At 43.9% G+C, this 25,199-nt stretch overlaps 1 protein-coding gene across 2 annotated transcripts in view; it reads left to right on the forward strand.

Moving 5' to 3' along the window:
* Frmd4a (FERM domain containing 4A) overlaps positions 1-25,199 on the forward strand; it is a 577,932-nt gene that overhangs the window by 169,844 nt on the left and 382,889 nt on the right. The gene's annotated exons all lie outside the window — the stretch shown is intronic.

The raw sequence follows: 25,199 nt of genomic DNA on the forward strand, positions 1-25,199 counted from the left end.
GGTCTTTATATCTAACAATTGACTGTTTTCTTCTTTCTTCTCTCTTTTTCTTATTTTTTCTGTGTGTGTGTGTGTGTGTGTGTGTGTGTGTGTGTGTGTGCGCGTGCTTGCGCGCACGCTCTTGTGGAGGGAACATGCTTATGCATCTGTGTGTGCAAGCCCCAAGTCAACCCTAACTGCCATTCTACAAGACACCATCCACAGTTTTTTTCCTAAGACAAGGTGTTTTCACCAACATGAAGGTCACCAGCTGGGCTGGCTGACCAGCAAGCCCCAGGGTCCCACTTGTCTCTGCCTGCCCAGTGCTGGGACTACCAATGAGCACGATAACAGTTTTTTGTTTGTTTGTTTTGTTGCTATATGTAAATTGGAGCTTGCTTGGCAAACACTTTACCTTAGAGGTATGTCTATACCCACAGTGGCCTCTTGTCTTAAAGATCACAAGAGCATACAAGGTTGTTTATCTCTGTTCAAAGTATTCTGGCTCCAAAATGCTTCCTAGAGAAAAAGACACTTAGGGCTTAAAACAAGCCAATCTCATGAAATTGAGAGAGAGAGAGAGAGAGAGAGAGGACAAGAATGAGCAACATGTGTTCACACAGAAGGAGAATCAAGAAGGAAAGAAACAGGCACCCTTGTGTACTCAGAAGTGGAAGAATACATACACAATTGATGGCTACTGAAGAGAGCTAGGAATTGAGGCTAGGAATGGGAGAGATTCCCACACAGGGAGAAGCTGTGGAGGGGAGCATCAGTGGAGGGTCTTCTTTTATGAGAATAGGTTTCCCTGGATTGTGTAGTGGGAACTTTTATCATGCTTCTCTACCCAACTTCAATCACTTTAAGACTGATACTAAGCAAACAATTTTTGATGTTGAAATCAGTATGTGCAGATAGTTTTCAAGTCACAAAGCAAAATTCACAATATAGAAGTCTCAGACAGAAAGGAAGAAAGAGAGGAAATAAACTCAAAGCCTCTGTTCGGTGAAATGCAACACATTTTTTTTTTTTGCTTCTCTTCATGACTTCAAAACACATATATTTCATGGTGAAATCAAAAGCCCAGCTCAAATAGCTCATGTGCCCACATGTAGACTATGTATCTTGTCTCAGAATTGGAACGCTTCTTCCACAGAGAATAGGGAAGTTATCTCAGCATAGAAAATTATTTTTAATGGGTAAAGGCCATTAAACTTATCCCATTGCAGCTGATGTGAAACAAAGCCAAAAACGTGTCTTTAGGAAACTGCATCCTTGTGTGGTAGCTGAGGGAGGTCAGAGTAGCAGACCTTGCCGACCTCACTTAGTGCCTTCCCCTGTTGAGTTGGAATAATCAGTAGGTGATGGTCATTGAAGGGAGACATGTGACTAATATCCGTCCTGAAAGTTATCTGTTGGGGAGGGGGACAAAATACATTCCTCTACAGGATGCTGAAATAATCTTGGTAGCCATACAAGACTTTACCACACTGTCTCACACACACCTTCTAATTAACTATGAGCATTTAAAACATACAGTTTCCCAAAGATTAGTCAAAGGATGTTAGGAAAGCATTGGACAACCAGAGGAGACAGCAGTGAGAGGTTCAGGGCCAGCCTTGGTGAGAGGAAGGCAGCATCTGCAGTTCATCTCTGTTATCTGACACATTTCGAAGAGACTGAAATGTATCAGAAATGTGAATTTCCGATGTACATAAAGACAGAATGTTTATTTTCTTATTTTAAAAATAGCTTTTCACAAAAAAATTATGGAAAGTGAATATTTTTTTCTATGAAACATGGAATCTTAAGTTTTAAATTAGTCCCTTAAAATCTCTTTGGTTCCCCCTTTTTTGAAGGATTTTTTTTTTCTATGTGTGTCAGAGTTTTACCAATATGTCTGTGTACCACAGCGCCCTTCGGAGGCCATAAGAAAGTGTTGGATCCTTTAGAACTAAAGTTATAGACTCTTGTTAGTTGCCATATGGGTGCTGGGAATAGAACTCATATCTGCTGGAAGAGCACTCAACTCTCCTAACTGCTAAGCCATCTCTCCAGCACTCCTTGATCCTCCCTTGTATTTTTGGCATGGGCTATGTATAAGATTCTTGTGACAATGGTCATTGGTTTTTAAACATTAATTGAGTGTTCTTCAATGATTCTTTTTTTTTTTTTTTTTTTTTTGCCTCCTTTGGTAACTTCCAGACAGTGGTGTTTTATACTTTTCTCCTCCCCACTAAGACTATATAGCAATCCACACCTCCTTTTCTTTCTGCCTCTGATCATCCATCCACTTATCCATTCACGTTCTCACATACCTTCATGTCCATTCCCACATCCACCTCTCCATCCATCCATGTACCCACCCATACACTCATTTACCCATCCATCTATGTCAGGTTTGAGATTCAAGTAGGACACTGAGGAAGAATATTTTTTGGACAAGCAGTTTATTAGAAGAGATATCAATGCCATGAGCAGACAGATAGACAACTGCATGGAGGGGACTCTGAGGAGAGTTCAAGCTAGTGTGGCAAAATAAGAGCTGCTTCTTAATAGACCTCTGAGGAGCCCCCAGACAGGGAGTTTGTGATTCCTCATCAGGCATCAAGAAAAGGAGAGGTACACGTCTTTTCCATTGGTAGTTAGCACGTGTAGCCCTTTGATGTAAGCTCACTTGGGGAAGAAAGTCATGTATGTGAGAATCTGTTAGAAAAATCTAGACTCAACAAAAATCTAGACTTAACTGCTCAGGTAGAGTGTTTGCCAGTGGCTGTGATATGGAAAAGAAAGGGAGGTGAAGGCTGCTAGAACAAGGGTCTAGTCTGGATTCTAATACCATAAATTTCAACACATTTTTGTTGTTGTTTGTCTGTTTTTGTTTAAAAAAAGAGAGAGAGAACAGGATAGAAATAAATAAAGAGGGTTGTACATGGTAAAAGACATCCCCGAATTAACTTAGTTTTCAGAAAAACAGTCTCTTCAGGGGTATTAAGAGGTGAAAGGCTCAGATTTAGCCCGCAGACTGTCTCTAAGCAGGTTCCCTAATAAGGGGAGCAGGGACTTTCTCTGGCATGAACTCCCCCTGGGGGCAGCAGCCTTGCCAGACCACAGAAGAAGACAATGCAACCAGTCCTGATGAGACCTGATAAACTAGGGTCAAATAGAAGGGGAGGAAAACCCGCACCTATCAGTGAACTAGGGGAGGGACATAGGGGGAGAAGTAAGGGAGGGTGGGATTGGGAGGAGACAAGGGATAGGGACACAGCTGGGATACAAATTGAATAAATTGTAATAAATGATAATAATACAAAAATAAATAAATAAAGAGGTGAGCTCAGCCTCCCATTCATCCCTATCTCCTACTCCCAGGGTGCTTGCTCTGCCCTCCCTTTCTTTCAGCATTTCCCAGTCTGCTTGGTGAACAACATGGAAAGGATTATAAGAAACTCAGGGAGCTCCCACACTGATTGCATGTTTGAGTTTTGCGCCCCACTGGTCTGGGAAATTGCCTGTGTGACTATAGACAAGAGGGTAACCGACAATCAAGCAGAGGTCTTCAGTCCAGGCTATGGCAGGGAAGGGAGGGGGTTGAAGCAGGAGCTAAGAGCTTATTATTATGGTTAAAAAAGAAGCCAGAGGTGCATGATTTCAGCAACCCAGTTCGCAACAAGGGCAGCTTCTCACAAGCCCTGCAGGAAAGGAAGCGTGGGTGTCTTGGGTCAGTGGACTACAGAAATGGGCTCTGCGTAGCCAGAGGTTCAGTGCCGTATTCCCTTCCATCTCCTGATCAAAGATGTTGAAGTGAACATTCCTTCCAGCCCGAATTTCTCAAAGTAGGCTGACAGACGGGTCTGCTAGGAAAGCTGGAGCCAGCAAACCTAGGGACAATCACAAACCTAAGTGAGGCTGCTTGCGCAGTATTTGGATCTATGTCACAAAGTCACATTTACATGGATTTCACCATTATGGCTGAGTGTTGAGCCAAGGTGACCCAGGGAAGTCACTCCCTAGAGGAGATGGCAGAGCAGTTGGGCAGAGGTTTGAGTGAACTGGCAAAAGCCCTCAGAAGGTTCCCTGTCCCCACTGTTGTTTCCTTCCTTCTAATCCGGTGGCCTCTCCCAGCAAAGGTTTTAGATTGCCCTTAGCTCCCATCTTTCTGTGTTATTGCTCATCTTGGTGTTTTAAATGTGATGATTTGAGAAAGATTTGTGAACTCTATAATCAATCATTTTCTTTGTTCTAGCAAATGTTTAAGTTGGGGATTTTGTGTTTGGGATGGATAACACATGCTGCAGTTAAGAGTTTATGGCATATCAGGACCAAATGTAGAAGAACGTAGAAAACACACAAGGGATGACCACTCCCTGCTGTGGCTCTTTCTGAAAGAAAAGACTCTACCCTCTCCCTCCACAGAGCCAGGCATACAAACCAGTGGTGTTTTAATTTTATCTTCTGCATCAAAATCAGACTGAAGACTGCATTCTAGCTTAGAAAGATGGGATCTCATGTTGGAAAATTGATTCTCAGTTTAACAGTTCTCAAAGCCAATAGTGCACACATATCTGCGCATGTATGTATTTTGATGGGTGGCAAAGCTTAGTGGTTGGTTATCCAGGCTGTATGCATATTTAGCTGTTATAACCTCCACTTTGCTACTTTCATAGTGCTGTGATCAAACTACCTGGTAGTCCCGACTTAGATCAGGAAAGATTTCTCTCCACTCACTAGTTGCCGAAGGTTCACCCTATGACAGACAGGTAAGCTATATGCACTCAAGCCGGATGCCATAGTTGCAGAAATATACAGAGAGGACCGCTGCTCACCACAGACAAGGAACAGAAAAATAGCCACAGGAAGCAGCCAAAGCAAAAGACCTAGACATGTGATGGACATTCTCTACCTAAGCTCCACTCCTAAAAGCCTCCTGGACATTCAGATCATGACACCAGCTGTATACCAAGAGTTCAAAGCAGGAACCTCTGGGTAACATTTCAGAGTCAAAGAAACTCTAAAGAAGAAACAGTAACAGTCCTAGGAATGCCAGCCTGGAATCTCAGCTACTGCAAAGGTTAAGGCAGGAGGATCACAAGTGCAAAGCCTGTCTGGGCTGCAGTATGAGTTCAAGATCATCCTGGGTAATTTAGTGAGTCCCTGTCTCAAGATCAAAAGTGAAAAGAGGGCTAAAGGTATAGTTCAGTATAGTGCATTTGCCTAGCATGTACAAGACCCTACATTTAAGTCTCAGTTCAAACCATAAACCATAAAGGATGGGATGGGATGGGATGGGATGGGATGGGATGGGATGGGATGGGATGGGATGGGATGGGATGGGATGGGATGGAATGAAACAATAGTCTTCATAGAAAAAAAAAAGTCTCCAGTATGTTGGAGGACAAATGACCATCAGCTATAGGAAAGATAAGAATGGAACGTTTCTGGGGCAGGAGGTAGAGAAAAAAGAAATATCAGTCACAACAAAGCAAGGGTGTTCCCTCTACCTGTGTGCATGCCCAGGGTTTCAGGGATGGGGAAAACGGACTGTAGAGAGGGGAAGCCAGGAACCAGGTGGGTAGACACCAGAATCCAGCAGTATGACCAGAGCCTGAGAGTGCGGGGAGGTGGTGGGCAAAGGCAAACCTTGGGCCACAGCAAGAGACCAAGGGATAGGCTGTCCTGTGGAAGGAGCTGAAAGCGTGTTTCCACACAGCTTCAGCCATGAGAAGCCAGCTGCCAGGTGCCCACAAGATGGAAATGTTGGCAGCATGTGGGCAAGGAGGTTTGCCAACATCAGATATCAAAGGCTGGCTTCTTTCTGTTGAGTGCTAATGAAAGCTATTAATATACAGAGGTCATACTTCCTCTTTTATACTTTGAATCAGTTTTCCAGGAGCACTGAAAAGAGAGAAAAAAAATCGGAAACCTGTTCACCCAGCCATAGGATACAGAGCCGACGACTCCAGCAGGACATTCGAGAGCCCACTGGCATAGGTATCAGAACGGCACTTACTCCCAGCAGATAGTCATCTGTCTAATGCTTGATTTCAGGGAACACCTCCTGCCCAGCATATAGGCCACAAAGAAATTTTTTTCCTTGTAGGGCATTGTCTAAAGTCAAACTTCTGCCCTGGGAGTTAATTCTCCTCTGGTGCTGTCCCAGTTTTAAAACAATCAAGTGTAAGCTGCATTCTACAGTTTGTATAATAACAATAATGTTCTTGATATAAATTATTAGTCATTTTAAATCAGTAAGCGTCTCCTGAGGCTCTCATAGGGCTTTTTTGTTCTATTTTGTTTTACTGATTTAAATCAAGTGATTAAAGGAAAAACAATGCCTCCTTGCTTTGGTTTATGTTGTTAACTAGATTCAGAGTAATGAACCAATTCTCTACAGTTCACAATGGTGGGGAAAGAGTGAAACGAAAGACCCTGGGGATGACTCACTGGGCTGAACCTTTTTTACATAAGTCCTGGATTCAGAGAAGCCATGAGAAGGAAGCCTTGGTGGGGAAGCACCCCCACTGTGACTGGACACACTTCTCAGGAGGCCATTTCTCAAGCAGAAAACAAAACACATCCCACAGCATTAGATCTCTGCAAGACTAGTTGACCTATCCAGGCCCTCAACAATTCTTCAAGGTCTTTATCTCATCTGATCCCATGACCCAGAGATGGGGAATGAGAAGAACACAGAGTAACGTGAGGTTAAAGGAGGACTGTAGACATGTCATTTGTGACAGCAGAGATGATGACAATGATGGTGATGTGATCAAAATGGGAGTACTCATTATGCATACAAAGCAGTAATCGTGTGTTTTCTTCTTTGTTCAACTAGCAGACACATCTGAAATAGTACATGGCCCACTGTGCTCAAACACTGAAAACCTTCTATTGTATTTTTGCTAGGCAAAAATTGTTGTGCAAAGACATGTGCAAGCAAGAAAATTTATTTTCCTATCACAAGAGAAACATACCAAAATTTCCATCAGATTTGAGAACTCTGGACTCTTGGAGTATGATGGCAAACGAGGCTTGCTCCCAACAAGGTCTCTTGAAAATGGAAAAGAGAAGCCATGGCTATATCTATAACCATTCATAACAGAAAAATACAAAGCATTAGAAGTGATATAAAAAATGCCCAAAGTACAACAGTTGAGTGTTAGTTGAAGAAAGCTTTTAAATCATCACTTATTCATGTGTGCGCCTAGATGAGCTTATGTGCACCACAGGTGTGCAGGTACCTCTGGAGGCAAGAAGAGGGTGTTGGAGCCCCTAAACCTGGAGCTACATGGGATTGTGAGCTACCCAAGTATGTGCTAAGAACTGAATCACGGTCTTCTGCGAAAGCAATAAGAGCTCTTAGCTGCTGAGTCATTCCTCCAGCCGTGAAGAAAACTTTTTAGAGAAAGAATTTGAGATGGTTTTTGGAGGTCGGGTTTGATTTCAATCACAGGAACACGATATTATTCTTCAGGGGGCACTGTCTTGGATAGAGATGTGTAGAGAAAAACAGGAGCTATCAGAACATGACAAGGGCAGGAGAAGAGGGTTCCAACTGGAAAGGCTACAAAGTGACGAATCCAAGAGTGAAGGACTCTGGAGGCAGAGACAGCCACTCTCATCATCTCAGTTTCCAGATGTGCAAATAGACATGTTATTTGTGGCAGCAGAGATGATGACAATGATGGTGATGTGATCAAAATTGGAGTACCTAGAGAAACTAAGGCCCACAGCCAGGAAATAAGTCAGGGTGCCCGGTTCCAGGGTCCTCCTCAGACTTAGCCAGGTGTGCATTTGTCATGTACAGATCACAAGTGCACCAAGAAGTTTTTATGTATGTAGCAGAACACAAAACCACAAACTTGCTTGAAACTGTATTTTTTGTGGTTGCAGTTTTTTGTTTGTTTTTGTAACTTGGTTGCACAGTTCTGATGCCCAGACTTTGTAGATGACAGCATTAAGTTGTGCAATGTCAAAAAATTGGACACATCTGCATGGCGGCCCTCTAAAACTTCCCTTTTCCATATAGCTTCCCCAGAGCAAAGACCTTTCCCTTACTGTCCAGGACTGGGAAGAGCTTAGAAAGTTATCTGCTTTGGGTTGTCACAAGCCCTAACTGTGTGATTGTATATGTGTATACTGTGCAAACATCTGAGTGAATGACAAAGAAAGTGCATGATATCAACAGACTGGAAATGTGGAAGTCTGTCCAGAGCCAGGGATGATTAACTCCGGAGCCCACAGGAAAAGAAAAGCTCCTTCCATCTTCCCAATGTGTAGTGAAGACACGGGTACAGTGGGTGGATGATGTGTAGAGACTCCTAAGAAAGTAGGAAAAGGCAAACAGGCCCTGGGGAGGGTGGGTATGATATGCAGAACAGGGAGACAATTGTCTCAAGGAGATCTAGCTTTCTGATTTGGACACTTGTGTAGGTGGATGGAGGTTCCTGTGACTGGGATAGAAAATACAGCATAAGACTTTCATGGACCATTCACACCCCTCAGTTCCATAATTTAAAGTGAGTGAAGCCTCATCTCTGCCTTTGTGGCACTGTATTGGACACAGTTTGTCCTGCTTATCAGAGTCTTGCTTGTGGCAATAGTGTTTTATTAGCTACTGTTTTCCCTTCCTCCTCCCTAGCCTGCAAGCTCGGAGCCCTGGTGTGCCTTTGCAGGTGTGTGGGCAAGTGTGTATGATTGTGTGCCCTGTGGTAAACTGTTGATTCACACGGCAAGTGGGGGATAAATATTTGCTTGACTTGTTGGGGCTGTGGCTTTGTGAGGGTCAGATAGCCACACTTGGTGGGAAGTTGCATTTGAACCATCAAGCAGGCAAAATCTTCACCTCATCAGCTCTCCTTATCCTGATTGTGCCTTTGTTTAGCGATGGCCTGCTTAAAGGGTTTATCCTGTAAGCGTTTTATATCACCTGTTTGTGTGTCAGTCCTGGAAAAGCCAGGGCTTTTCCCTCCTGAGCTATGTTGCTGGTTCCCAGGGAGATTCTAGGGTTTGAAATATGACGTTTGCAAGCCTTAGGCTGTTAGGGTAGTCGTGTACTTAAACTTCCTAACAGAGACTCCTTACCTTTCGTCTTTGGGCAAACAGAATACATGTACCTTCTTCCTTGTTAACAGGTTCACAATTATTTTTGGCAGATTTAAAATAGCATTTCCAAAGCAGTGGAGAAGCAGTCAGTGGACATTGCTCGTAATTGTTTCACATTGTTACCATATTTGCTTACAAGAAAAGAGAGACAACTCGTCATCAATCAAGAAGAGAATATTCAGAGACGGCAATCATGGTGAATGTTTTGCAGTGTCATGGCAACCAGCCCCAGCCCCAGACTTGATGACTTCCATTGCATTCCTGGTCATAGCTGAGCTGCTTCATTAACTGTACTTTCTTCAACCTCATTTGTGAAGGGGAAGCTGGGAAACAGCCCTACACACGGCTTCATGTTCCTTGCTCTGAAAGATGCACAAGATCAGAGGAAGCTTTGTACGTCCTTTCCCTGTCCTCCAAGTGCACTCAATGAGGGTATTCGAAGTCTCCCATTTGCAGTGTGGGCCACCAAGAGAATCGTACACAACTGAAACAAGGAATGCAGGAAAAAGCAGGTACCTCCTGTTAGAGAGAGCACTGTTTGGTGATCACGCCCCTCTGTGTTCATATCCTGGCTCCAATGCTTACTACCCATTAAGCCTCAGTTTGCTCTTCTGCAAAGTGGGTATATGCAGCAGCTTTACAGAGCGATTATAGTTCAGGCAATGATCATTGTACCTGGCACTGAGAAAAAAAATATTCAATAACCAGTACTGGAATTACTGTGTCTAAAATCCCAAAAGAGGGCCAGTGAGATGGCTAAATTGGTAAAGGTACTTGCCACCAAGTCAAACAACCCAAGCTTCACCCCTGAAACACACAATTTGGAAGGAGAAAACTGACTCCTGCAAGTTGTTCTGTAACTCTCCTACATACACAAACACACATACACATATGATGCACACATATTAAAATTAAATAATAGTTAGGAATGGATACAGAAATTGTGGTACATTTACACAATGGAATACTGTTTAGCAGTTAAAAACAAGGAAATTACGAAATTTGCAGGCAAAGGGATGGAACTAAAAAAGATCATCCTGAGTGAGGTATCCCAGAAGCAGAAAGACATACATGGTATATACTTATCTATAAGTGGTTATTAGGCAAGTAATATAGGATAAACATACCAAAATCTATAGTCCTAAAGAAGCTAAACAACAAGGAGGACCCTAGGGAAGATGCTTAATCCCCATTCAGAAAGGCAAACAGGATAGACATCAGAAGTGGGAGAAGACAGGGAACATGACAGGAGCCTACCACAGAGGGCCTCTGAAAGACTCTACCCAGTAGAATATAAAATCAGATGCTGAGACTCATAGCCAAACTTTGGTAGAGTGCAGGGAATCTTATGGAAGAATATTCCTGGGGTGGGGGAGCATTTTTAACAGGCCACAGAGGAAGACAATGCAGCCAGTCCTGATGAGACCTGATAGGTTAGGTTCAGATAGAAGGGGAGGAGGACTTCCCTTATCAGTGGACTAGGGGAGGGGCACAGGAGGAGAAAAGGGAGGAAATATGGGACTAGGAGGAGATGAGGGAGGGGGCTACAGCTGGGATACAAAGTGAATAAATTGCAATAAACAATAAATTTTAAAAATTAAATAAAAATTGAAAATAAAATTAAATAATAAAATAAAATCACTAAATATCCAGAGGAGGTAATATATACACATAATCTAAGCACTTGAGAAGGTGAGGTAGGAAGATAGCCTAGAATTGAAAGCATGTATATATTATAAATGTATAGATAGATGATGATGATGATGGTGGTGATTGACAGACAGACAGGCAGGCAGGCAGACATGTAGGCTGGCAGGCAGGTAGGCAGACATGCAGACAGGTAGACAGGCAGACATGCATGCAGGCAGACAGGTAGATTCAATCATAAAACATGTTTAGGGAAAAGTGGAGAGCCAGCTTAGGTGTCCTGATTGTAGTCTTGCTGGACTATACTGCTGGCTTCATTAAACTTTAATAAAGCTGATGGGAGCCTCTGAGATGAGAAGGCAGTGTCTGATCATGAGGTAGTTTCAGAATTCAGTTCCCAGAAGCTTAACACTGTGCATGTTTCAAGGGACAGTGGTGTGAGTTCCTGGCCTTTGGGTTATAGGTTTACCCAAAACCAAGGTCTTCATAGCATGTCTCAATCTTCCTAAGAGAGACATAACATAGATGTAAGGCTGTATTATGAGTTGTAATAAAATGGCCAAAGTACGTGTTCAGTGTGACATGAATGTGAAATGTCTCCCATAGGCTCTCCAGCTGGTGGCGCTGTTTTGAATGAGGTAAAGTCTCATTGGGGGAAGGGGGTCACTGGGGGCAGGCCCTAAGGTCCTATAGCTCAGTTCCACTTCCTGTCTGTTCTCTGCTTCCTCTCTGGGGCTCTTGCTGCCATACCTTTCCCACTTTTATGGAGTGTGTCTTTTCTGAAACTGTGAGCACAAACCAGCCCTTATTCCCTTAAGCTGTTTCTTGTCAGGTATTTTCAGACAAGAAGGGGAAATGTAATTAAGACACAAGCATGTGTAAGGCCCTGAAGGTACACCACAGCACCACCAAGAGAAAGGAAAAAGACACAAAGGGAAAATACGAAGGGAGAAGACAGTGCTGACAGCTGTGTGAAGGAGTAGGGCATCGTTTAAATGAAGATTGAAAACTCTCTATTTGATATAAGCAAGCCATAGTGCCCATCGAGCATACATGCCCCTGACGAATCGGTGTTTAGAAATAATAATGGCTATTCAATCCTAAACCTGGCTCCAGAGCTACTCAGTCCTCTCTCTCTCTCTCAGAAACAGGAGCCAAAGCCTAGCAGAATCCTAGAAGGTCCTAACGGTACATGGGGTTTCTAGTGTAGGTACTCACTGTGCCAGTGATGAAGAGCTCCGTGTGGAGTGACCTATGGAAGGGGAGTCCTTTCAGTCCTCTTGAAGAAGCAGATGAGGAAGAGCCCGAGACACTCAACTTGCACTGGTCAAGTTTCCTGGGTCAAGTGAGGCCTGGGAGTCTCCAGGTTCAAGAAGCTGGCTTTGCTTTCTTTCATGAAGCCATCCCTCCCAGCTGGTAAGAGAGATGGAATTGGGTGCAGCTGCTGAAACACTCAACTAGAAACCCAAAAATGTCAATGCCAGAGAAAACCTCCCTGTAGAGCAAAAATATTTACATTATGATTCGTAACAGTAGCGCAATCATAGTTATAAAGTAGCAACAAAAATATTTTTATGGTCGGGGGTCACCTCAAGACGAGGAACTGTATTAAAGGGTCACCACATTAGGAAGGTTGAGGACAGCTGCTGTAAAGGTAAATTCATGGGACAAGTCTGAGCTTATAGGGGTGTTCCAGAAACCCAGCGGCTTGACCCGTTCTTCTCTGGAGACTAAAAATGCCATGTCAGGTTATCCTTGCTGTCTTCCTGCCTTGGTAACTTCCGAGGGTCTTGTAACCTTAGTGTTGTTTCATAACAGGGTAAAACCAGAAAGAAATATGCCTAAAGCCAGGCTTGCTAGTATTTTCTCTTGCAGCAGTTACTTCTGCAGCTGCGTGGTATATTGTGCTTTCTATGGGATGTTTAATCTCTGAAGCTAGAACCTTGATTTCCATGCAATTAGAGACAACTGAGTTAGAATATACCAGGTAACTGGGGCAGAGGGTCAGCTGTATTTGGGTTCCGCTTTCTCTCCCAATGTCAGCTATATTCACACACTATAATAGTACAAGGCTTATGGCTGACATAACAAAATCATTTCGGACCAGCAAAGGCCATATATACATGAACTTTATCGTTATAGCCAGAGGTGGGGGTGCATTCACCTCCATTTCCCTTATGAAGAAGCTGGGGAACTGATGAGTGATGTAGCTTTGTTCAAGGTGGCCAGCTAGGCTGAGATGGCTCCCCAGTGCACACTTAGGTTCTCAGCATGTGGCCTTCTCATGCATATGTTATCTGAGACCTGTTAGATGGATTCTTGGGACCCAACAAGAACAACTGAACCAGAACTTGTGTTCTAATAAGATCTCAGGCTTAATGCATGCATGTGGTGCACAGACTTGAAGACTGTAACTTTTTTTTTTTTAATTTAAAACATCCATGGGGGATTCTATAAAGGCTGAGAACCACTAATCTAGGCTCTCACAGAGCAAAATGATAGCAAGCAAACTGGCCTTATGTCTCACAACTTCCCAGATGGAGAGGAAGGAGAGCTGCCCAGTGTAGGCATTGTGCCTACCCCACAGAGAGAGACTTTCGCCCACAAGCACAGACCTCAGCTAGGACTGTGTGCTAGCTAAGCAAGTAGCAGCTCCTGTAACAGACAAACAAATCTTAGTGAGTTCATGAAATTGATTATTTTCTTTATACATACTGAATCAATAGGCAAGGAAAGTTCCTGTTCCTCATTATACTAGACATGGTCCCCAGGACTTCATGCTCCACAGCTACCACTAACGAAACGGGAAGGTGGAAAATATGTGCTCAGGGAGGGTTGCTGAACAGCCAGCAGTCACTGCTACAGTTGGCTGGAAACAATTAGCACTCAATTGTTCATTTATCCATTCAATAAATTAATAATTTACTGAATAATGAATAAGATCCACTTACTCAGCCATGCATTCACATATTCATTCAGCAAATGTTTATTAATGGTTGATAGAGGGAGGATCTTGGACTGAGAAAGAGTGCAGATCTGGGGGGAGGTTCAGAGTGGATATCAATATGCATGAATACTTTGCAAATCAAGAGAGAAAGAGAGAGAAAGGAGAGACAGGGAGAGAGAGAGAGAGAGAATAGATACATGACTCTATCACGCAGGGTCAGAGAGAGCCCAGGGAAAACTTCCTGGGAAGAGATGAGAATGAGTCGAGCTTCAACATAGGAAAGGAATGATCTACTTCACAAGAGAGTGGAATATAGATATTCCAAACTTCAGACAATGTGGAATGCAGAAGTCAGGGAGGAACTCAGGCAAGAAGCAGACATATTGGTAGACTAGATGGTGGAGAGACAGAAGGCAGGAACGCAGAGGAATAAAATTCAAACCTGGCTGATTTGCCTGTCTCCTGGGAGATGAGTAGAATGGACCCAGGATCTGTCTCATCCTGAGAAAAAGATGCAAATAGTTGTATTCGTGTCATTTTCTTGGCCAGGAAAAAAAAAATGACATTGTGCTTCCTTCCTTAAATGCCCTTTGTAATCTGTGAGAGAGGAGGTGCAAGCTGTTTTAAATTCACTCATATTTTATAATCTGAGAACAGCTGTCACCTGCTGAGCCCTGGGGAACTCATTACTTACAGAGGGACATGCGGATTTCACACATTCCCTCAGTCATGTTTGGCCCTTGGCATCCCGAAAAGCAGAGACGGTGTCTTATGAAACTGTCACACAGAGCCCCCTCCTCAGAGTATGTCCTTTGTAGGGTCTGTGGGACAAGATGCAAGATTATAGAGTGATTAATTATTTAATTATAGCAGACAACAGCCCAGGCAGTGTCGCCTCCTCTCATTTGCTGGGCTTTGAGCTCTCATTCATCACAGGACACTCTGAACAAGAAAGAGATGAGCAAAGCGTGCATTGTGGCAACCTCACCAATAACTGTGATTTGCTTCAAAAACACCGCCAATGTAGCCCATCCAGCGTCGCCCTCAGCAGCATGGGCTTTATCCCCAGGTGAGCATCTTAGGGAGGAGGTGCACATCAAGGAAATGTGCTTCAGCCACTGAAAGAATCCTCTTTTGCTAATAAGCCATGGTGGTCCGCTACCCACGAGGACAGCTTCTTCTCCAAGCTTTGTTTGAAAGGATAATTTTCTCTTCCAGCTCTGTGTTCCTCTTTTTGTGATGCTCCTGGCAGATCCGTTCCCAGCAGTTTTGTTCTCAGAAGCTCACAGCCTAGGTATCAGCAGGGCATGAGTCATGCATAGGGGTCTGACACCCTCTGGCTTTGGGAGCTCGCCTGACTTGACCTGGCTGCTGGCAGGCAGCTTCTAGATGCCTTCTCCTGGCCCTGGCCATCTTCCCGAACTGCACACTTGGTTGGGAATGAGGACACCCTCTAACAAAGATCTCCTTCCTTCGTGTGAAGCTTCTTGACACCCCTCTGTAGAGACACACCTGGCTGGCCATGGGAAAGAAAACGTGTTGCAAGAGAGATTACTCGGGAACCACAGAATGTCCAAGAGAGCCAAAAGTTATTGGGATTTGGGATTATATGGCTAGAGAATATGTGAATCCAAATCCCACCACTGAGCAGGTCCAATGAAGGTACCATGTCTTCTTCAGCCAGCAAAGATGCTGAGGCTCATACCACTGCACCTGAACACTGCACTTATCACGCTCAGCATCATGACCCTGCTACTTTCCAGAGCCATGTGGTACCCAAGGCCTTACACAAGCTAGCAAGCACTACTATAACCACTCTACCCTTCAGCCGGATCCTGAGCCCCTTTAGATTTTTGATACAAGGTCTTGGTGTGAAACTAACTCTCAAACTGATAGTCTTCCTGCCTGGGCTGCATGAGTATTGGGACCATGCCTGGCTCCACAGGTCTTCACCTTGGACTCCAGAACTGATGTGTATGTATCAAACTGAAAGGCCCAGGTCTGATACCCACACCAAAAAGGGAGAATGTGGAGAAAGTAACGTGGGGACGATTGGCCCCTCAGGACTCATACAGCAAGGGGCTCTCAGAAGGGAGCTAGCTGCTTTGTGGCTTCTGTATCTTCCTTCTGTGGGATAAAGTGGGGTTAAAAGGATCAATACTGGGTACCTGGGAGCTTGGATCCGTATTTCAGAGCCAGCACTCTCTGGCCCTGACAACAGCCAGTCTCTTCTTCCCACAGATTTGCTTTAGCTTTGCTAGCGCAGGTGGCTTTCAATCCATAGCATCAGGCCCTCAATTGATGCTATGTTCTGTATCACAGGAGTTCCCGTCTTAGGGCATTCTCCCCTGGCCACAGAATCATGCTATCATCCAAAATCAGACCAAGAAAGGGAGTTCCAAGAGATTTCACATACATAAGAGGATGTTACATGAATCTCCCAGGAGTGGCATAGATTGCTTTGTCACTGGCCCTGTGTCTTTTGCAAACCCAAAGAAGGATTGGTGGTAGGTGATGGTACATTATTCCAAGTACTGGTGCACACCCACAGCCTTATTTACAGAGGGCCAGTATCTGGCCATGTATTTTTATGAGGTGACATTTGTTTAGTGTCACATAGCTATAAACCTATGTAATAAGAAAGCTGGGTTTCACGGCGCACTGGGCCTCCTCTTTCCCACATGGTCCTGGGTCAGAGGCCTTCGTTCAGCCCCTTCAGGATCCTGGATGCCAGAACTCTTTGATGTGTAGAATCAGCGCGTTCCAGTGCGTGCTGGAACAAGCAAGTGCTGAGCCTATTCTCAGTCTCTGCCCTGGTAGGCAGCACAGGAGTTCGAACACTCGATCATCCCACCTACCTGACAGGTCCAATTTGATCTTAACAGAAGAATGAACACGCAAACAGCCCCCCTACCCCTCATGGTGTGCACTTTTCAATTAAATTCAAGGTGGGGAACAAGCCAGGGCCTCAGTTTTCAGGTGTCCCTAACATGCTGTACACGTTTTTCAGACTGAAGCGTGTCTCTTTTTTTCTGTCAGCTCCAGTTCTAAATAGAACAGCGCAATGAGGCAGGGCATGAAATTTTCATAACCAGCTCCTCCATTTACATACACAAAAGCCGAGATCGCCGGAGGAGAAAAACAACTAAGGCACATGAGATCTGAAGTGGTTCTGAATATCACTGCCGTTTGCTCGGTGCTTTGAAACTGATGTGTGTGGATGGCGTGTGCAAACCGTTTCTTCAGCCATTCAGCCGAAGCTGAATTCACTGAACGCCCGATACGGGCAAGGTTTTCCTCAGAGAATGTAGTACATTGAGAGGTGTTAAAGGCAAAAGGTGGGGAGAAGGGGAGATAGCTGGAGTGTTGTACTGACAACAAGGAGGGAGAGGAGAGAAAGATCATAGACAGCCTGTGACAAGAGGATTAGAAGGCTAGTCAGGCTAGGACAGAATGGAGTAGTCTGCTGTCAGTATGAAATATACACCTGATTTCAATGACAGGGCTGCTCTTGACTTTGAACTTCTGGAGACTGGGTTCACGTTGTATTTTTGGAGCCCAGGACAATTTTTAGAAGGTAGTCAGTTGTCTATCATGTGTGCTGCATGGCTGGAGTAGCTGCACATCATAGCTGTAGGTAGGTGACACCGTGTAGCCACTCTCTCTAGCTCGCTCATGCTCTTACAATATTTTAGAGCCAGAAGTCGGTCTTCATCATTCAGCGTGCAAGTGGCTGGCATAGATCCTACCCCCAAACCAACATGTGCTAATCCCTATAGCTCATCTTGGGATTTTACAGGCTGTGACACCCACCAGCGGGTCTGCAGGACTATTAAACTCTCTGTATTGGTTAGTTTTATGTCAGTTTTATGACACATGTTAGAGTCATTTGGGAATAGGGACTCTCAATCGAGAAAATGCCTTCATGAGATTAACCTATAAGCAAATCTGTTGGATAGTAGACCCATCCTATTTCTGAGATGTGAGAAAGGCTTTACAAACAACTATCGTGTTGGCATACATTTTAAAAACTCTTTTATTTACACTTCTTATATCTCTTTCTCCCTATTCTACCCCAATTCCTTCCAACAGCCCAACCTCAGGTAGGAGAGAGAAAGATAGGGAGACAAGGGGTGCAGGTCTCTTAGCTGCTTCCTGCTGGTTAGGATCATCGAGTTCCTTGTAGCCAGTGCAATCCCTGTTTCAGATCTCCACCTTCTTGTCTCACTGCATCAACAGGAGTCACAGGGGGGAAACAGGAGAAGCCTTGGTCTTTCTCAGAGTTACTCCACACTCTCTGTGCTCTGGCATTTATTCTCTCTCCAGAGTCCTTAGATTTAAGCTATCTGCAGCTGGCAAAGAGCTCTTCTCAGAACCCACATGAGGCAAATAGTTTGCTGCTGTGGACCACCTGAATCAGTTCCATATCCCACACCTGGGATTAAAACAAAGAAACATGTTTATGTCCACAACACTTTTGAGGGCACTTTGGTCTTCTACCACCCACAGTTGCCTCTGTTGGGTAAGCAAGGTCTTATCTTTGGTGGAACATGGAGCTACTGCTCGCCCATAGTGAAACGTTCCTTTGACGTTCCTAGTTTTCTATGTATAAATGCTACTGGAGTCCAGTCATTTGAGGTTTGAATGCCTTGGTCAAATGCTATCTTATCCTGACCTTGGTTACTTCTAAACTCCATCTATCCTGTATTCAGAATTCATTTCTACCTATCTCAGATACAGTCTTGCTCCTCAAGGCTTGCACAGCCTGCTTTCTAGAGATTCTTCACAGAGACTATGGCATTGGCCACCTATGGGAGCACCCAGCATTCTGGTGACCGAATAAGTAAGGTACAGGGCAATAGAATTGGCCTTATCCTACCTGGAGGCTGACGGAGATCATTCCCAAATCATCTGGATGAGTGATGGGTGATAACTATGTCTTATTCAATAGCAGCAGTGTGTTATTGGAGGAGAAATAAAAATGAAGAAGAAAAGGAGGAAGGAGAGGGGGAGAAAAAGAATGGAAAGAACAACTTCAATCATGTACACATGCATTTCTAACTAGAGGTTTACTATTCCTTGTTTAGGATAACTTAACAAAATAAGCACCAAATAATTCCTTTAAATGAGGCCTTACACTTAATTGTATTTTTAAATTATTAATATATTAATAGTGGTAAAATGAAAATTGATACACCACCAAGAATTATTTGAGCTGGTCTCTATCTAAAGTGTGCATCCTGGCTTGCTTTCTGTTGCTGTGATATACACCAAAAAGCATCTTAGGAGGGAAAGCTTTTATTTCATCTTGTAGGGGAAAGCCCATCACCAATGGCAGGAGCTTGAAGCATCAACCCAAGAGGAACTCTGCTTTCTGGCTTGTTCCCTCGGCTACCTTTCCTAGCCAGTCCCACCAGCCTGAGGATGGCACCACTCACAGTGGGCTGTGTCTTTGCGCTTCAAAAGGCAGTTAAGAAAATGCCTCACAGACATAGCCACAGTCCAGTCTGGTCCAGGCTGGACTTCAGACGAGCTTTCCTCTTCTCCGGTGGATCTAGCTGTCTTTCAAGTTGACAGCCGGAGCTATGACAGTATGCAGCGTACACACCTGCCATTCTAAGGAACTGGGGAATCCAGGCATGGCAGCATATAACCATAGTCCCAGCACAGGGAAGGCAGCGAGGAGGATGGCGTGTCTGAAGCCAATCTGAGATGGATCATGACACCCTGCCCTAGAAAGAGCAGTGGGATAAGGCTCAAATACACACTATATTTGCAAGCTACCCCTCCCCCAGTATGGTCACTCTGAGCCAACCACTCATGAGTGTTTCACAATTAGCTCACACTCAGCCAGAGTCGTGGCTTTATAGCCTCTGTCTATCTCCATAATTATCAGTTATACTCAACGAACAAGCAAGGAGGTGGAAGCATCAAACAAGCCTTTATTTTGAGTTTGGAAATAAAGTAAGCTCAGTGACTTGCTTCCCATAAGCCAAGGCTAGCATGAAGATGGAAAAATCCTGGTGGGCCTATTGTTCTCCCTCAAAACCTCTTTTCTTCCTTAGCTATCTTAAAGTCCAAATGTGGCCACACCGGACTACCACAAACGGCGCTCCCCATCCTGCCCTCTCCCATCCCTCTGCTGACCAGTTGCACACACCTGCCAGATCCAGCCTCCTAAAAAGCCACCTTATGTTTTCTCCAGCCCACTGATCTTCATAGCTCCTAATTACTTAGCAGATTTCATTCCAAAGCAGACTTGACTGCCCCAGGCTCTCTGTCTACTGGGTTCCCTCGTGGCTGAACTTCCTATGGGGATCCCTTCACTCTGGTCCTCCTGACAGGCCAATCTTCTCACTGTTTCTCCACTTAGTCATAAACTTCCCCTCACACCTAGGGTTTGTCCTCATTGTTCCTGAGGCTAGAGTCTCTCTCTGCTTGCTCCGCCTTCCTCCATTCCAGAACCACAGAACACCTGCATGGATCAGAGCCCTGGGTGACTCACCACCTTCCTCTTCCTGCCCCATGAATTGTCTCTCCTCTTCAGAGCTCATGCAACTTAATTTGTTGTCATGTGTTTGCCAATTAGTCAGAGATTCGTATGCTATCTCCATTGTGTGTTCTTTGGGATTTCAGAGGCAGAGTCTCACTACGTAACTAGACTGCCCTACAACTTTATATGTAGCCTGAGCTGACCTCCAATCCATGAGCCTCCTGCCCCCTCCTCCTCCTTCTGCGTGCTGGGTTTATAGGGATGTGCCACTGTGTCCAGCTCCATATTTTTAATGAAGTATTTAACTCAAAAAGATTTAAAATTTCTTAGCGCTATGATCATCATCACAAGCACTTTTTTCTCTCCATACTTCTCATATTTTGCCTGTGGTAGATATGCTCCACAAACATGTCTTGCACTGTGAGTGTTTTTTGCATGGATGAATTAATTAACCCATAATTAATTAGTGGGTTGATTTTATTAAAATTCAGTGTCAAAAGACTTCTTTTCTCTGCAGAGCAAAGCCAGTCATAATGACTCAGGCTTAGCAATCGCTCCAGAGTAGATGGCTGTGTAAGGGAGAGGAATCCTACAATTGTGACTTTTCCTGTTGAACCAAAACACTCATCAGAAGCACCATACAGGAGGAACAGTCTATGTGTGGCTCACAGCTCCAGGGGGATTTCAGTTCTATGGGGAGGTGAAGGCGTGGCAACAGGAGCGTCTCCATCAACACTGGCTGGCAGGTGTGGTAGCAGCTTCTTCACATGGTGCAGACCAGGAAACAGAGGATGCGAGTGTCTGTGCACAGTGATGTGGTGGGAGGCGGCCTGCCGTGCCCCGCCACTGTCACTCTGTGGGCTAAGCTTGTTTGTCACCTTGACTCATCTATAAAGAAGGAGTCTCAGCTGAGGAGCTCCCCCATCAGGTTGGCCGGGGGCATGTCTGTAGGAAATCGTCTTGACTGCTAACTGCTATAAGAGGGCCCAACCCATTATGCATGCTAATTTCGAGGTAGAGAGTCCTGGGCTGTATTAGAAAGCAGGCTGAGCAGACACTCGTTAGCCAGCCAGGAATCAGCATTCCTCCATGGTTTCTGCTTCAGTTCCTGCCTCTAGCTCCCTTCCTTGAGTGCCTGCCTTGACTTCTCTCAGTGATGGCATGATGAATATGACCTGGAAGTGTGAGAGGAAATAAACCCTTTCATCCCCACGTTATGCTGGCCAGCATGTTTGATTTCAGCAACAGAGATCAAGCTAGAACGCACCCTCTTCCCTCATCCTTTGAGACAGTATTTCTCAATAAACCTGGAGCGGGTTGGTAGCAAACCGCAGAACTCTTCCTGCCTCTGCTTTTCAGTATGGGGGTACAGATGTACGTGACAGGTCCAGATTTTTTAATGGATTCTGGGATCTGATCTCAGGTCCTTCTGCTTGATAGTACCACTGAGACATGTATCTAGTGTCACAATTTGCCTTTTTAAAAAGATAGCAAGACCCTGCCTCAAAACACACATACACACACACTCTTACACACATACACACAGTACCACTACCATCACTAACAACAACAAAAACAATATACACGTTAGTTGTCTAAAGTGTTCATTTCTGTGTTCTCATTTTAAGTCATAAAAAAAAAAAACCCAAAGAACTTTGCAAAGTGTTTTGACATAGCAAGTTCAGGGTCGTCCTGGGCAACCTAACATTTCTCCAAGAAACAGCTGTACTTCTGTTTCCTTCCCTTGTAACATTAGGAGCTTGCTTTTTTCCTTCTTTGCAATACTTTCATTTTCTTTGCAGTTTTCATGACACAATAAAACAAGCCAGAGATGTTGTTGTGCTGGGCAGATGACAGTGGAGGAGAGCAGAGAAATGGCTCCCCGCCACTGGCTTTCCTAAGCTGTGCAATCTCCCCATTGCCTCTTGAGGAGCATCTTAGCCTGTGAATGTGGTTTATAGTTTCTAGATTGAATAGCAAATATGGGATCAGGATGTGCTGTTAAATGAAAGCATCTCAGAAGACAAAGGAACAGAGGAGCTTGATCCTTCAAACCTTGAGGAGCCTTCCCCTTGCAATGGAGGCAGTGAGCCGGAGGTCCAACTCAAAGGTAGAGCTGTTGCTACCATGCACAAAGTTCTTTCTCGGCTCAGAGACAGAGGTAGGGGATGGGTGAGGGGTAACATTCTCATACAGGTAAAACAAGCAGAGAAGATAAGAGATTGGCTCTAAGCATAGGCAGTGAGCTGCTAAAGTGGACATGATGGACACAAAGTCAAAGTAGTCTACCCTTTCAGAGAGACAGGATGCGAGAAAAGTACACGATGCACAGAGATCTGGGAAGACCTCATGGTGGCCAGAGACTTTGGGTGCACAGAAGTCTGTAGCACTTTTGCTCTGGGCCTTTTTCTTTGGTAGGGACAGAGGGAGAAAGATGCGGGGGACTAAACCCAGGGTCACGTAGATGCTCAGAACGCGTTGCCGCTCTGACCTTAGCCTCCTGCCCTCCTCCCTGAGTTTGTCTCTCCACGTTCAGAGCTGTATTCTGTGACACACCATTTTCATTTTATTACTGCTCTTTACAAATTTATGATATTTAATAATTTTAGTCAACTCAGGGACCATAATTTTGACCCTTTCTCTTCTTCATTGTTCTCTGTGGGGAGACAGAGCTATGAATGAATACACTCCTTTTACACCAAGCATTTCTTCATTCTTCATTTTTGCCAAGCAGGGTAGCCTGATTTGATTATGCTTCTTGAGGAAGATGTTTATGTCGGGACAGATTCTCATTAGAATAGATACTGGACACCTTCTTGGGTGTTCATTCAAGCTTTGCTTCCATTTAGATGAGTTTCCATTCTCAGGATCGATACTTAAGTAAAGGTTTGAGCCTCAGACTATGCAGCACCTCTCAAGGGTACTGGCCTCAGAGTACTTGGGACTTCTGAAAAATCTGAATAGATTTTACAGGCAATATTTGCAAAGATCGTCTAACTAGCAAGCCCAGGTGTATTTCATACCACTAAACACCCTCTAGAAGTTGTTCCTAATTTATGGTGCATAACTTAACACCTGTCTTAAAACGGGTCTATCTGCAGACCTACTTGAAATCTAAGAAACATGTTCATCACCTCCAAATAAGAAAAATGTAAACTTAATCTGTATTGAAAGAGAAAAAAAAAACATTTCTCACTACAGAAGCGTAAAAATCCTAGAGGCTGTCAATGACCTCTGTTGGTAGCACTGAAAGGTTGAATCTTTTAATGTTGCTGGTAGGAATGCAAAATACTATAACGACTATAGAGGAGCATTTGGTTACAGTAATTAACAGCAAAATAATGTCTCTATTCACTCTTGAGCCCACTTCTAAAGGTCTATTTCTAAGATAGTCTGAGATAGATAGATAGATAGATAGATAGATAGATAGATAGATAGATAGATAGATAGATAGATAGATGGATGGATGGATGGATCCATAAACAACAAAAAACACAAAATTAAAATCACTCACATACTCGTCGATGAGTGTATGAGTAGAAAAACTGCAGTCTAGCCATACCAAGGAATATATTTTATCTCTAAAAAGGAATGAGAAGGTTAGGGAGATAGCTCAGTTAGAAGCTTAGTTCCCCGCACCCCACATTAAAAAAAAAAAGAATGGGAAGAATGGGCATGTGCTTATAAACCTGGTGCTGGGGGAATTTGAGACAAGTGGATCCCTGGGACTCACAGCAGACAGTTTAGCCTACTCAGCAAGTTCCAGGCTCGTGAAAGCACCGTATCAAATGGCAAGGTGGACCTTGCCAGAAGACTTACAGCCAAGGTTGACCAAGGTTGATTTCCGGCCTCCACATGCACACGAACACACATGCACATTTACCATGCACACATGTACACACATGCACATCCACCACACACATGTGCCTACACGCACACACAAAGAGATGAACAGCTTCTTTTGCACGACTGAAAGTAGGATGGTTTTCTGAAAATAAAAGTTACAAATATTTACACATGTTTACTTATACTTAATAAAATAAATCAAATATCAGTCATTATACACACAAAAAATGACTCTCTGGAGGGAATGTAGAGAGTAGGGTGGATGGAGTCAGCGTGGGAGCTGAAACCTTTGCCTATGCTTTGCTTATAGATTTAGCATTTTGTAGAAGTGTAATTACAAAAACATTAACTTTATATGAACACTCCCTAGACACTGAAGAAAGATAAGCCTAAGATTGACTCTATCTTGTATAATTTACTCCCTGAGAAGAACTACTCCAATCATCTTTTAAATCAGCAACTAAGGGGGGGTGGGGGGGAAGAGGTGACTCAGCAGTTAAGAGAACTATTCCTTTAGAGGAATTGGGTTCAATTTCTAGCACTCACATAGTAGCGCATAATTATCTTTAGCTGTAGCTCGGGAAGACCCAACACCCACACTGGCTTCTGTGGGCGCTGTACACATGTGATACAGACACACAAACAGGCAAATTACAAACAGAGAAAAATACAAATAAAATCTTTTAAAAGTAGAACATAATACAATCAGAACTTTTGTTAGAGATCCCTAACGCAAAAGAATTTTCAAATGGTCTTAAGTGGCTGTAGGCGATGCTGGCTTTGTCACCCTGAGGCTGAGGTGTGACTATTACACGGTGTCAATAGGTGAGTAATAGTGTGATGTGTTTGAGAGCTAGATTTTTGTCTTGGGAAAGAAAAGAGGTTGGTAAGTCTAAGACATACTGTCTGGGCAATCTAAATTGAAATATATGGAATAAACTGGAAATTTATGTCATAATTGATCAGAAAAAGAAAATACAGATGATCCGTTCAAACCCCAAGGAGGCCCGCAGGAACAAGCACTACAAAAATAATCATTATTCTTGATCCCTAGATTATGGCATTTGCATACAATTTCCAATAAAAGGAATCAACTTCTTAAGGAAGTTCTCATTCCAAAAGCCAGGAGACCACACATACCTGAGGTTACACCAAACAGACCCTGAGGCCAGCTGACTGGTT

This window comes from Meriones unguiculatus, chromosome 19 (assembly GCF_030254825.1).
Source record: "Meriones unguiculatus strain TT.TT164.6M chromosome 19, Bangor_MerUng_6.1, whole genome shotgun sequence".
NCBI lineage: Eukaryota > Metazoa > Chordata > Mammalia > Rodentia > Muridae > Meriones > Meriones unguiculatus.